Source organism: Acomys minous (assembly GCF_964271855.1).
Source record: "Acomys minous genome assembly, chromosome: 4".
NCBI classification, from domain to species: Eukaryota; Metazoa; Chordata; class Mammalia; order Rodentia; family Muridae; genus Acomys; species Acomys minous.
Window position 1 is genome coordinate 80,913,642 of NC_140486.1, and position 14,767 is coordinate 80,928,408.

At 41.5% G+C, this 14,767-nt stretch overlaps 1 long non-coding RNA gene across 2 annotated transcripts; it reads left to right on the forward strand.

Moving 5' to 3' along the window:
- Nucleotides 1-5,762: 5,762 nt before the first annotated feature.
- Nucleotides 5,763-9,231, forward strand: LOC311596135. 2 transcript variants are annotated; one of them, XR_014778723.1, is made up of 3 exons: nt 5,763-6,184; nt 8,403-8,562; nt 8,666-9,231. It is a non-coding gene; the product is annotated as an uncharacterized lncRNA (long non-coding RNA). The 2 variants fall into 2 exon arrangements; XR_014778724.1 differs by having other exon boundaries at nt 8,428-8,562.
- Nucleotides 9,232-14,767: the final 5,536 nt, after the last annotated feature.

The window sequence follows — 14,767 nt, forward strand, 5'->3', positions numbered from 1 at the left end:
TCCTCTAAGGAATTCGGCATATAAAAGGAGAAACAACAGCAGGAAACATTTTAATGAGAGTATCTGTGATTATTTGCTGAAGTCATTGGTCACTGATTCAGTCTTTATAAATCGTGTGAATACCCACAACCTTCATTGCTTGCTATATAGCAAGTTGTGCTTGCCAAGAGGAATATAATAAAAGAACAGCAGAAGTCACTGGAGAGGCTGTTCAGTGAGTAAGTCGATTGGTGTACAGACACAGGACTTAAGCTAAAAGCCCAGCACCCCTGTAAAAAAAAAAGCTGAATGTGGTGGTGGATACTTACAGTGCCAGAACTGGGGAGTCCGAGACAAAAGAGTCCCTGGGGGCTTCCTAGCCAACCAGTCTAAGAAAACCACTGAGCTCCAAGCTCAGTGAGAGACTGTCTCTCGGAAGATAAGGCAGAGAAGCAATTGAGGCTAGCATCTGATAGCAACCTCTGCCCACACACAGATGTCCACATGCACATCTACCTACACAACATCGCTTAGATAAAAGGAGAGCCATTTCCTTGACTGGTTTTGCCACTGGTAAGTAGCCCTTCTTTCAGTAGAGAACTGACCTGTGACCATGCGAGCAATCTTAATTAAAATGTATGTAACCAAAAATAAGTAAATATAATCTATCTAGTTAAAAAAAAAGTCATTGAAAAGCTACAAATAAAGAGACCCTTAGAGAGCTTGAGAGAGCTCTGGCTGCTCTTCCACAGCACCTGGGTTCAAGTCCCAGAACCCCCATGACAGCTCACAGCAGTCAGTAACTCCAAGATCTGACACCCTCACACAAACATATACGCAGGCAAGCCACATAAATAAAAATAAATAAAATTTTTGTAAAAAAAAAAAAAAAAAGAAAGAAAGAAAGAAAGAAAGAAAGAAAGAAATCCCTAGATTTTCCTCAACACTTTCCTTTCTGTTTCTTCAAAAATTGCTACAGCTTTTCTTTAACATACTTAAAAAATCATTGTAGTAAAACATAATTATCCTAGTTTGGGATACCTACAGAAGTCATCAGGTGTTCTCCACACTGCTGTTATAAAGTACAGTTTCAGTTCGTTGGTCCCTTAGTTACAGCTCAGTTGGTAAGCACATTAATTAACTCGGCAACATTAAACCACCACTTTAAGGAATATAAACACTTCCAGGCAAGCAAGCAGGTTCCCCACCTGTACCAGGTCACATATATAGAAAAGGGCCCATTTTAATTGATTTTGATGACAGAGTTACAGTGAATAATGTTAAAAGTTAACAGCTTGGGGGAATTTATACATTCAGTAGAAATAAAATTCAGTGCAGTTGTGCTCATCACATTTTAATTTTTGCTTGGTGTTTTAAAAATGCTTCCAGGAGAGGTAATGTTTGATTGATTACCAAACCAACAAGTTTTGGCTGTATATAAATAATCCGAATGTGTTTCAACAAATTCCAGTTGTAAAACTGACTGAAGTTAACACTACTTGGTAAATTACTGTAATTCTTTACTCAACATTTTTCATATTTCCATTAACTTTTATCCTGCTGTAACTACTAAGCAATAAAATGAATATGCAGTGTGAAATGGTTTATTCGTGCCCGAACACTGCCGTTTCAAAAAGGGCATCATTTTTGGATACCTAAGCTGTCAGTAAAATAATTGCATTTGCCTTTTAATTGATGCTTATTCCTCTTTGAGGCCATCATTAATGAGACTCCTTTAATGGTTAGCCAGAAAATATCTTTATGTAATTAGCATTTTCCTGACACCCACCCACTTTGTCCTAGAGGAGCAAAGAGTGAAGCAACATTCAAGAAGGCGCATTAAAAGACGGCGCCAGGCCACATGTTCGCAGTGGTCGTGGGCTGGGCATCTGGACCCATCTCATAAAAGTTTTACAGGGAGTGGAGAGAGTTCTTCACATTGTCATCATCAGTGGTCGAAGTGGGTTTCAGACATTTTCCTTCACTGTGTGTGAGTGGAGAGCATCTGTGGGAACAAATGCTAGCGTGGGCTATGCAAGCCAGCAAAAATAGCGTTTCCACTTTGAAATTTCTTTTCCTGATATGTTTTGGGATGACCAAAGGAAAGGAAGGAGAAAAAAAATGGACCAGATCCATATGGCTTCTTAACTTGGTATTTACGGTTGCTACGGAGAATAACTGTGTTTCACCATTATAAGGTGCAAAGGGTGGCATCCATGCGTAAGAGCACACACAGGGTGAAGCTATGCTTTTGCCAAGGCAGAGATTTCATTACTCTCCGAGTGGTTCCAAATTATCTATGCTCATAGATAAGAAAGTAATTTGAAAAGAACAAATTCAGTTCCTGAGCGTTTTCTGCTAAAGTAGTTAAGATTGTCATTGCAGATTACTTTTTAAAAAAAAAATTTCACCTGTTGACTCTGTTCAAATAATTAGAATATTTCTGTTAGATTTCAGTCATAGCAATTTCTTGCTATTACAATCTTTAACTGCCCTTGATTGTCGTGCAAAATTAATTTAGGCTATAAATGAACAAAAATAAACAAAAATTAGGAACTATAGCACTGAGAATAATGTGTTTTGTCTTTTTACTCTTTTTCTTTTCAGTTAACCAAAGGTCACATCACAATATGAGTGAGACTGGAAAATTTATACATGGGCTGGAGAGATGGCGCAGAGGTTAAGAACACTGACTTCCAAAGGTCCTGAGAGTCATTCCCAGAAACCACACGCTGGCTCAAAATCACCTATAATGTGACATGATGCCCTCCTCTGGCTTGCAGGTGTACATGCAGGCAAAGCACTGTATATATAATAATAAATAAATCTTAAAAAAAAAAAGAAAGAAAGAAAATGTATACATATTGGAAAAATGTATCCATAGAAACCCTTTGCTCAGGCCAGAGACAATGCCTCCTTAGCACAGAAAATACATACATTCCATGGAAGAAGTAGAATCAGCAAAAGTTTGTAGTGTTTTCTGCTTGAAAACAGACTTATTTTTAAATTCTCAGTGATTACAACTTTGGTTTCCACATGAGTAAGTCCAGATGGGTTCTCTTCACCACAGCATATAAAAAAAATAGTATAAATGTTCGGCATTTAGCAGATAATTGCTGGATTTTTCTTTTATGACTGTCAAATAAGTTATTTTAACAATAGGCGGAAAACATGTGCCATGTGTTTAAAAGTGCGTGCTATGAACCTTAATTACTAAGTTATATTTGGAACACACCATGCCAATCATATTTTGGCATTTCAGTTTAATTTAAATGCTATTATAAAACACAGTCATATTCTGATGCTATGAGAAAGCACTGATGGCCATGGACAAGAAGTTAGAACTGACTGAAAGGAGGAAGACAGAGATCCAGACACGGTTTCTCATGTCTACAATCTGAGTGTGCAGGTGGCTAACCCCATCAGGGTTGTCTATTCAAAACCAGTGTGGGCCACAGAGGGAGTTCAAATCCAGCCAGGGGTACATAGAGAACCCTTGTCTTTAAAACAAAGTAAAGCAGGCCAAGGGTTTGGGGATTTTGTTTTGGTGTTGGTGTTGTTGTTGTTGTTTTGTATTTGACATCAACATTTTAAGCACTGTGTTGAAGAATGGCACAGCTCTGTGGTAGGTTACAAAGACGCAGTACATAAAAGGCTGAAGGCAGCTGGAAAGTATTACTGAATCTGTTATACAAGGAAATGACTGGAAATTAGTTCTGTGAATTATTCTAAAACTTCTGACCAAATGATACGGTATCGTCTAGCAGCCCCAGCTATGTTGTCAATTCCACATTTAAAAAGTACCTTTCCCTTACACTATATGTAAAGCTCATCTCATCTGTTAAGATGCTTTGGCTGTTTTAGCTGAATAGAGACAGGACTTTAAGAGCCTGAATTATTTTTTTTTTCTGTATATAATTACCTTAGATTTATACTTACCTTTCTATCTAGTCTCTGTGAATTGAGAATGTCGGAACTATGTAATGTTCAGTGCAATCATTGCCACCTGTGGGCACAAGGTCTGACCCATCAAGAGCGGACAATAACGTCCTGATTGGCCTTCTTCCAAGGTTCCTATTCAATTTCACCACATGCAATTAGAAACAAATGTATGATGGGTGTCTGTTATGATTTAAAATGAGAAGAGAAGGGGAAGGAAGGAAGGGAGGGAGGGAGGGCGGGAGGGAGGGTGGCAGGGAGGGAGGGAAGGGAGGGAGGGTGGCAGGGAGGGAGGGAAGGGAGGGAGGGTGGCAGGGAGGGAGGGAAGGGAGGGAGGGTGGCAGGGAGGGAGGGAAGGGAGGGAGGGTGGCAGGGAGGGAGGGTGGCGGGGAGGGAGGGAAGGGAGGGAGGGTGGCAGGGAGGGAGGGAGGAAGAAAGAAAGAAAGAACGAAAAAGGAAGCAAAAAGCAGCACCCTTAGAGAAAGTGCAAGAAAGCCAAGGTGGCAGGTTGGCCCTTTTATAGTCCAGCACACACCTGGCAGCAGGTGATGATGTCAGAGGTTGCTAGGCAGCCTAGAGCGGGCAGGCCACTTATTTGCCAACAGTTATGTACTTGCTGAGCTCCAGAGCTGCAAAGGCAACATCATGAATTTTTAGCTTTTAGACATCATGAGCTCTTAGCTCCCTGCAAGTCTCTAATTTTGGGTTTGTGTTTCGGTTTTTAAAAACAACGGCCATGCAAATAACTTCCTAAAAACAAAATTAAATGCTGTGGAGGGTATAAAAGGAGTAAGCTATGAATATTGTCTTTAACAAACTGATAGCTTAATAAAGGAGATAAATATGCAAATGAGCATATGAGACGTGATAAGGGTGCGTTTCGTAAAAGAGGAAAACGACTTCGAATTAGTCTGGAGAGGACTGTCCAGTTTTTGGAGTTAACTCAGGAAAAATAATCATAAGACAGGGACATCCAGGGTCCTTAACACTACTAGGAGGAGGAGGAGGGATGGAATGATGCCAAAGTCTGTGTCAGCCTTGGGAAGCTGCAGTTATAGCCGAAGGGATCCAGGCTGACTGGACACCCCGGCATGTCCCTGCTCTGCCCGCGTTGTTGTGGTACTCTACTACAAGCCACTGTGGGACACCTCCTTAAAGGAATCTCTGCGACCTCTCTCCTTTTCCTACTTGTAATGTACACATTAACACCTACGAGAGTTTTGCTTTTCAAATACGCTCATTTCACACTTAAAACCAAACTCTAAGGTACCAGGCCCCGGTGAGTCATTGCACTGGGGATGGGAGGCAAAGGAACAGAAGGAAGCGGCTTTACAGAGGGGCAAACCCAAGCCACCTTCAGGAGGGCTTTAGGTGGGAAGGGATTCCCACGACATTTGCTGCCAAAGGATTAATGTCTGCCCTGAGGCCTAGGTGGGGACGCCAACTAGGATAATTGCTTGTGGAAACATTAACTTGGGTAACCTGAAAAGGATCTATATATTAAACAATCCAAAAGCTCTCGGGTTTTTTTTTTCCCCACGCGGTTTTCGTTTCCGAGCGGCCTCATTACAGCTAGCAGTTGCATTTTCTTTTTCTTTTCTTTATTTCTTTGGTTTTTTTTTAAATTCACTTTCAGAACATTGAGCAAGTAGAAAAGGTTTAGAAAACTGAATAAATCCAGAATGGGCTGCTTGAAATACGTAGGTGACGGGGTGAAATGCATTCCTGGCCTTCTAAAGCAATCATTAGCAAGCTCATTGTGACTAGTGCAGGTAAAAGTTATCTCATTAATTTTAATTGGGGGAAATCATCTTTACTTCCTTTTCCTAAAGCCCACACTTCATCCCATGGTTTAATTATGTTATTAGTGCACCTCACTGAAAATGCAGCTCATCTCTTCTTGATCTTCTAATAAGCGTCTCAGGACAGTTATCCAGGCCTTCCCTACTTCTTTCATGCCCCGAGACCTCCAGGCTCTCATTCTCAGGGCATGAGCTCACTCCTGCTCAGAGCAGCTGAAAGCCAGTTCGCACAAACTCCCCTCTCTTGCTTTGGCTTCCGTACCTGCACACACGCTTTGCCTGAAGAATCCTCTCAAGTTCTTTTCTTTGCTTCCAAAGCTCGCCTGTCACCTTGTTCCTTGCTTCTCCAAGGCCAGATGGAAGAAAGGAGACCTCTGCACCACCTAGGCAGAGCTCACTCCAAAAGCAGAAGCCAGGACCCATGCATCTCCAGCCTATGAAAAACTGTTGGAAAGACCCCCAAGGTGAGCAAGCCAAGATGGCTGAGTAAGCGAAGGCTCTGCATTCAAAAAGTTCCATATTGAGTTATACACACACACACACACACACACACACACGCACATGTACATGCACACACACACATGCACACACGCACACGCACACATATGCACACACACACTTTTTTGTTTTGTTTTGTTTTAGGTCTTAATCAGTTCTACATACCCCAGGATTATTTTTTCTTCATTATTTTTATTGTAACACGTAAATTTCTTCCTCCGTGCTTGCTTTGTAGAAGCTCATTGATTTTCTCCCCTTTTCTTGTCATTTCTCACTTAAATTACACATTGCATGATCCTTTTTATGCTCTCACCATCGTCTTGCTCTTCTGTCTTCTTTTGGGGGTAACTTTCGGTGTTTTTACTTCCACTTGTGCCCTTGCATCCCCAATTCAGTCACATACACCGTAATCGTCCTGACGCATTGATCGGTGTGGCCTTGACTGGCTTCCGTGACATGAGTTTGCTCAAGACCACAATACATGGTATTGAGTTACTCTCTTTCCTGTTCTCAGTTATGGCGCAAAGATCCAGGGTTGTTGGAAACTTAACTAGAAACGTATGATGCTTCAAGCAGAAGAGATGCCCGTCAGGTTAGAATTGAGATCTCATAACCGCAGCATTCCAGGGTAAAAGAAAATGAAAACCTGAACTTATGTGCATATGCAGGAAGGGAATTTAAAGAATGTCCTGGTAACTGAACTGTTCACAGGTCCTTCTTAGAGTTCCTTGGATGTCACCTTCTAAGAATGTGTGAGTTGGAGGAGTGAGTCGGAAACATATGCAAACAGCTTTTAGATTGTTTCCTTTGTCGTGACTAAAGATTTTGCTGGTATGCCTATTTCTTTGCTGGGATATTTCTTTTCTGAGTTTTGCTTTTCACCCCAAATTGGTGCAATTGACTTTAAAGGGGAAAACGGCTTTACAGCTTCTTCTCAGGAACAGCCAAATGAACACTTTGGGGTTCCCCTTTCCATAACTTCATTTGGAAAGTTGGGTATTGAATATAAATACTATGTCTTCGTGATTATTTTCTTACAAAGAATGAAAAGTGAGGGGAGGGTAACAAGGTGGCTCATGTTTCTTTGTTCCAGTGGGCCATATCCACAACAGAGAGAGACAGACAGACAGACAGACACACACACACACACGTAGCACACAGAGTTATGTTTACATGTGCATGTGTGCATATGTGTGCTGGTATGTGTACATATATATGTGAAGACTCTCAGCATTGATGTTGAAAGTCTTCCTCATCACTCTCCATTTTATTTATTAAGGCAGGATGTAGTACAGGAAAGGCAGGGGAAGAAAACACGTGTGGAAAGTGCTGGAGATGCGAGATGTCCCTGCCACTATGAGCAAGGTCTTTTCAGACGAGGCAAGTTCAGAGCTGCCTATGGCAGAGCCCTGGGAGGGAGAAGGCAGGACCCCAGAGGGCACGAGTCACATTGTACATCCAGCTAATGGAGACTGGTTCCCTGAATCTTTGACACTCGCTCATGGAGATACCACTGAGCGCTGCAAAGACCATCCATGGCTTTGGAGATTAGGAATGGCCATGTCGGAAATTGAAGGCAGGACATTTGCATCCTGTCATCTCTCCTTCTTCACCCCCAGGCCCTCCAACTGTCCAGCTGTCATTAAGCCACTCTAGTTCCAATGAAGGGCCAAGAGAATTAGGAATTAGGCTAATTTAACAGAAATGAAGTCTTGTTCTCCTCAAGTTTGAAAAGAGGATCCTGGGGTTTTATGCTTATATATAAATATAAAATAAGCTTTGACACCCTAAGAATAAAAAGTGTGCACTTGTATGTGTGCATTTGTGCATATGCTGGTATACGCACATCTGTGCTGCATACATATACACATATATATGTTGCATATGTGCATATAGTGTGTGTGTGTGTGTGTGTGTGTGTGTGTGTGTGTGTGTGTGTGTGTGTATACTATAAAGTCTTCTAGTACTTTAATGGTCTCACTCTTCTTCTTAAATCTTTAATTTGCCTCCAGCCAATTTGGGTAGTGTGTGTAATAATAGGAATGCAATTTGGACACTGTTTCCCAAATGCTAAACGAGCTTAGTTATCATCTTTAGCACATATACAACTCACAAAGGTAATAAACTTGTCACCCAAGAAAGGGAAGCCAGAAGTGGTTGTTTACTGTCTTTCTTTTGTGTCAGTCTGGTTCCTTTCCCAACTCCTCAGCTCGACCCTCTTTCAGCTACACACTAACGCCTGTGATCTCTCTGAGAGGAGAAGTTTCTGGTGCTGTAGTACTGACAGATTTGAAGGTCTGCATTGGAGAAGGGCCTGCCCTGTCAGGCAGAACCAGGACTCCTGGTGAGAGAACTCGGTGCAAATTAAACTTGTCAAACAGTGACATGTCTTGTCCTGTGAGGAATTAATTCCTTCTTTGCTTCTCTGTCTATGAAAATAATTTCAGCTGGAAGACTGCTTGTCAAGAAGGCTATGGGAGCAATCCTTTCCCAGAGAAAAAGATGGGGGAAAAAATCACCTTATGGTGCCAGCGTGGGGCTGCATAGAACAGAACCAGCGTAGTCAAAATGCAACCAATGGAGAAAAGAGAATCTGCACTGTAAACTAGCTCTTGTTTAAGCACGCCCATTCTCTCATTAAAAATTACGTAAGACACTAGACGGTAATTTTGGATGTTGTAGAAACCATGAGATTTGTAATAAAGTTGCCAAGAACCATGTTTATTTAATGGGCTTGTAATAATAGGGCCGAATTTTCTGGATATCTACTATACTCATTTTAAAATTATAATCATTTACTATTGGCATTATATGCTTTTGCAAAACAGCAGTATATCAAATGTTAACGTATTTTTTTCTGTTTCAGTTCAAATATCTAAATAACCATAAAAATTATGTAAATAAAAGTATATTGACATTGACAATTTTTTCTTGTTTATTTGGGAGTTCATTTGTTTATTTTACTTTTTCATACAAGGACTCAGCATAGGCCAAGCTGGTCTTGAAATCCCAATTTTCCTGCATCAGCCTCCCAAGTGCTGGAATTACAGGCATGTGCCACCATGCCTGACACTAAAGTGACTCCTTCCTTTTTTATAGAGGGCTTTGTTAGACCAAAGGGTCAGTTGTCTGTTTCTGAAACAGCAGGTGTTGAGCAGTGCCCATCAGCTCAACCCTGACCATCATGAGATGGGAGCTGGGGAACCACAGGCTCTGATGATGCAGGCTCTGAAGCGAGCTCGGGCTGGAAGTGGAGAAGCCGGGTTCCTAACACATTGCCACTAAGGCCACAGAAGGGAATCGAGATCCTTGTGCTTTGAATTGATTATTACTAAATGTTTCCCTTCAGGAACATTACATCCATTTCCAATTTCAGAAAGAAAATTGCTTTCTCAATGCTTATAACAAGATGCTACCTAGGTTCATCCCAAACCTGGACCTCTGCCAAGTGCCTTGAGATAGTCTTGACAAATAATTTCCTCTCCTTCTCCTCCCTGCATGCCCCACACTCTAATTATCTAGTAGGTGGAAAATATAAATTTATGCTAAATGACTTTCTGCAGATGATGTTTGGATTCCCTATAAAACTTAGTCACCAATTCACAAAGGGCCTGGTTTTAAATCTACGTTAAGTACAGAGTTCATAGTATTTGTTTTCAAAAAATATCATTAGTGACATCTATATTTAATGCACAGAATGAAATATGTTGGGGAGCTTAGGAGGTGAAAGAAGGCAGGAGAGTAAAGTTTATCCAATTAGCAAGTGTTTATAGATCAACTCTGATAAACACTTGCAACCTCCAGAAAAGAAATAGCATGCTCATTTCTATTATGTGAAATATATTTAATAAATTCCCTATACTGTGGAGAGCCACAGATAGCAGCACCCCCTGCTGCTTCCCCGGCGCAATGCGCCCCCTTTTGCGCATGCGCAGTGAGTAAACCTTATGCGCATGCACAGTGAGCAAGCCCCTTATGCGCATGCCTGAAGGCATAGCGTGAGGTGGCGTGATCTGAATGCACCAACCAGGAGTGACAATGTGGCAGTTTCTGATAGGACAGGCACACTATAAAGGTTCTGTGGGAGCTTTTCCCGAGGTCACTCCAGGATCCTGAATAAAACTGCTGCAAGAAGAGTTCCCGGTGTTGGTGTCTTTCCTGCTGGACGGGAGCGGCATCGACACTATACTACACAATGGGCTCGTGTTTCTCAGAACATCCAGTCTTTAAATATTTACATATATGAAATTATTGAGGAGGGTAAATTTAGCACTATTTCCACTAACTCTTGTGTTCTTTGAACCGTTGTGTATTCAATGCAATCTGAGTCTTTTAGTCTTTTTCACATCATGTCACAGAACATCCCAAAGGTCACTTTCTTGTGGAGTTAGAAATCCTGAGAAGTCTCACTGCATTGCTGAAAGCAATAAAGCTTGCATCTTTTTCTGTTCAGGTGTATTCCATGCTGTGTCTAAGCCATGTTGGTCACAAGGCACTGCTGTTTCTTTTCAGTCCCTATTTGTGATACCACCACTAGAAGGCTAGCCAAGGGAGAAGGCAACAGGCTGTGTGGTTGAGGAATCTGTTGGACAGCCCTGACAAACAACTCAAAAAGGGCTTCTTAAATTTTTGAGTTTTGCAGCCTAAATGTCCCTCAGTAGAAAAATGGATAAAGAAACTGTGGTACATTTACACTATGGAATACTACTAAGCTATTAAAAACAAGGAATTTCCAAATTTTGTGGACAAATCGATTGAACTAGAAATGATCATAATGAGTGAGCTAACCCAGAAGCAGAAAGACTCAAATAGTATATACTCACTTATATCTGGACACTAGGCCAAGGGGCATGCCTCATGAAAATCTTCACTTACCAGGAAAATGGGATAGAGGTGAGGATATCCTAAGGTGGGAGAAATATAGGATATAGGATATAGGGAAATAGATGGATCCAAAGGGTCCTAGAAACCTACAAGAAGAACACTATGATGGGCAGATCTGGGCCCCGGGGTTCTGCTCGATCTATGGCACCAACCAAGGACAATTTGTGCAGTCATCATAAAACCCCTACCCAGACCTAGCCAAGGGACAGAATATTCTCCACAGTTAAGTGGAGACTGAGGACTGTCTTTGACACGAACTCTGCTTCCCCTTATTTGGCCATGTCCCCTTGACGGGGAGGCTCGATGGCACTCGGAGGAAGGATAGCAGACTACCAAGAAGAAACTTGATACCCTAGCATCATATTCAAGGGGAGGAGGTCCCCCTCAGTCACAGTCATAGGGAAGGGGAGTGGGGTGAAAGTGGGAGGGAGGGAGGAATGAGAGGATGCACGGGATGGGATAGCAAATGAGATGTAATATGAATGATTTTATTTTCAATTAAAAAAAACAAAAACAAAAACAAAATTGGGGGTTTTGTTTATTTGTTGATTTTTCTTTTACTTTTTTAGATTATAATATAATAATATCATTTCTCCATCCACTTTCTTCCTTCCAAATCTTCTCTTTACCTTGTCTTGATCTTTCACAGTCCTTTTCCATTAATTGTTGTTATATGAATGTGTACACACACACACACACACACACACACACACACACACACACACACACACATATATATATATATATATATATATATATATATATGTAACTAAATGTAACCTTCTCTGTCCGTAGAATGTTATTGGTATGTGTGTTTTCAGAGCTGACCATTTGTATTGGAAAACCAGTTGGTGTACTCTTCCTGGGGGAAGACTATTTCTCCACTTCCAACATTCCTCTGTTGCCTGTAGTTTTTAGGGTAGGCTTGAGGCCTTGTGGGTGGTTCCTCCTTCACTTTAACAGTCTATTTTTCTTGTTGAGCTCATGTTTATGAAGTCATGCTGGTGGACCTAGGTTCAGTCCATACCTGCTCCTTTGGGTCTTCATGTGGGTCACCTAGCAAATGGAGCAGGACCGTTTCTCTGACATGGACATGCTTTTAGATCACTTACCTCTACCTGGGCTGCCTTGTCTGGCCTCAGTGGAAGAGAATGTGCTTAGTCCTGATGCAAGTGGATGTGCCTGGGTGGGTTGGTAAGGGGCAGGGCTCCCATTTTCCAGGAAGAGGAGGAGGGGGAAAAGGGGAAGAGGGTGGAAGGGTGCGACTGGGAGGAGAAGAGAGTGGGGGCACTCGAAATCTAAAGTGAATAAAGAAATTCTTCTTTAAAAAAAAGAAGAAGTCTTCGTGAGTGCAGTTTATGAGATTACTAGGATACAGTCTCACAACAAACTCTGCCCTGTTCCCTAAGCCATAGGTGCTAGAGTTGTTTCGTAGATATATCCATTGGAATTGAGTTCTACAATAATTCTGCATTTTGATTGGACTTCCTATGATAGTCTCTGACTGTTGCCAAGAGGAGTTTCCTTGATGAGGCGCAAGACTACATTTATCTGTGGGTTTAAGGACAAATGTTTGGTGTAGTTAGAGATTACATTGGTGTAGTGAAGTGGTAGTTGTAGTCCAAAGCCTGTGAATGGACTATCCCTGTGTAATTGGCAAGGTTTCCAGTACTAGGCACGATTTCCCTCTTGTTTACTGAGTCTTAAGTCCAATTAGTTAAGTGTTGGTTACTACCAAGGTGTATGTGCCACTACTGCACCTTGAGGGTGTTGTGTTGGTCATTTGTAGGACTCTTGGTTGCTTCCATACCTTGGAAGTCTGCATGGTGCCTTCTGGTACTATGAAACTAGCCCCCATGTTGGAGACATTTGGGTCAGTGCCAGCTTAGTACTCTGCGCCTTGTGTCAGAAGGGCATGGTGTCTTTAGCGATAGGAATTTACCTTCCACCTCCAGAGGCCAGACAAGGGCAACAGCAACAGAGTGTGTATTTCAAAAGTTTTGAACAACCCTGACAGAAAATTCAAAGGAGAGCTTCTTAAACAGAGTGCTGGGTTTTTAGGTAGTGTCTAGCTCATGGAGGGAACATTGTCAACTAAAATAATAAAAATTCATTAAAATTATGCATGGGTAGACTTTATACACAGGGCAGCTGGGTTTTAAGGATGAACTCTCTCTCCCCACTCTCTACCTGTCCCTCCCTCCCTCCCTCCCCTTCCCCACACCATTCCTCCCTCCCTCCCCCGCCTCTGTGTGTATGTGTGTGTGTGTGTGTGTGTGTGTGTGTGTGCGCGCGCGCGAGCACATACGCGCGCGCGTGTGCACCAGAGCACATGCGAGAGCACGCGCTCCTGGAGTTTTACAGGGAAGAACTCAATACCTCAATGCCAGTGTCACTTTCACTGCATTTTACTGACTAAAGCAAATCACAGCCAGCTAAACTGGGTGAGTGACCCTGCTACTGCTACTACCTAGGGTGGCAGAAATGGTTGACCATAATTGGCTGTCTATCATTTCCTGGATGGGGGAAACCAAAGATGACTACAGTCCAATTAATCACCAGAAGTAAACTGGAAGATATAAAGCATTCACACAAGTCAGCTAAACAATTTGAGCAGATTGTCTTTCTGTCTGCCTATCTGTCTTTCTTTTCTTGCTTTATTTCTTTTTCTGTTGACCATCTTTTTAAACGATTTATTTTTATTTTGTGCATGAAAATATCTTGCCTGTATGTGTATGTGTACATGTATGGGGCTGTAGAGGTCAAAAGAGTGCATTGAGCATCAAACATTCTTGAACACTGAGACATCTCTACAGCACCTGGACTATCTTTTAATGTGGTTACTTGAATATATTTTTTTGATTAAAGGTCTTAAAATTTTGCCCACTTACAGGTTTTTGTTTTAGTCAGTTGTGGTTGCTCAATATCACTAGTCAGCAGGAAAGTGCAACTTAAAACAATGTATATCAAAGTATCAAAGTGTAGTATATAAATATATAGCTATTGTTTTTAACTTAAAATTTTCCAAACTGATGTCATGTGGCATACTTGGCTAACCATGACTGACAAGTAACTGAGTGCTTCACAATAACTAGTAGGATTTTGAATGTTCCAAATACGTTCACATAACTGTCCCAGGTGACAGACATCCCAGCCGCCACAGTCTGATTGCTCTTCATTGTATATAGACATTAGCTGACTGCCAATAAATACATACTGATACTATGTGTTAACAATTAAAATAAGAATATGTTTTTAAGTAATTAATTTTTTCTTTTTTTCCTTTTCTTTTGTGTTTTTGTTTTTTTGTTTTGTTTTGTCTTTTGTCTTGAGACAGGGTTTCTCTGTGTAGTCCTGGCTGTCCTAGACTCACTTTGTAGGCCAGGCTGGCCTTGAACTCACAATAACCTTCCTACCTCTGCCTCCCTGCATACTAGGACTAAAGGTAGGAGCCACCACTGCCTAGCAAGTAATTACTTTTTAATTTTTTTGTGCAGTTTGTATGACTGCTGTCTGCATATGCAATATTTGCATGCAGAGAGCAGAAAATAATAGCTTTGGGTTTCCCAGAATTGGAGTTAAAGGCAGTTATAAGCCACCCAATGTGTGTGCTAGAAACTGAAGGTTTCCTGCAAAAGTATCAAGACTTCTTAACCACAAAACCA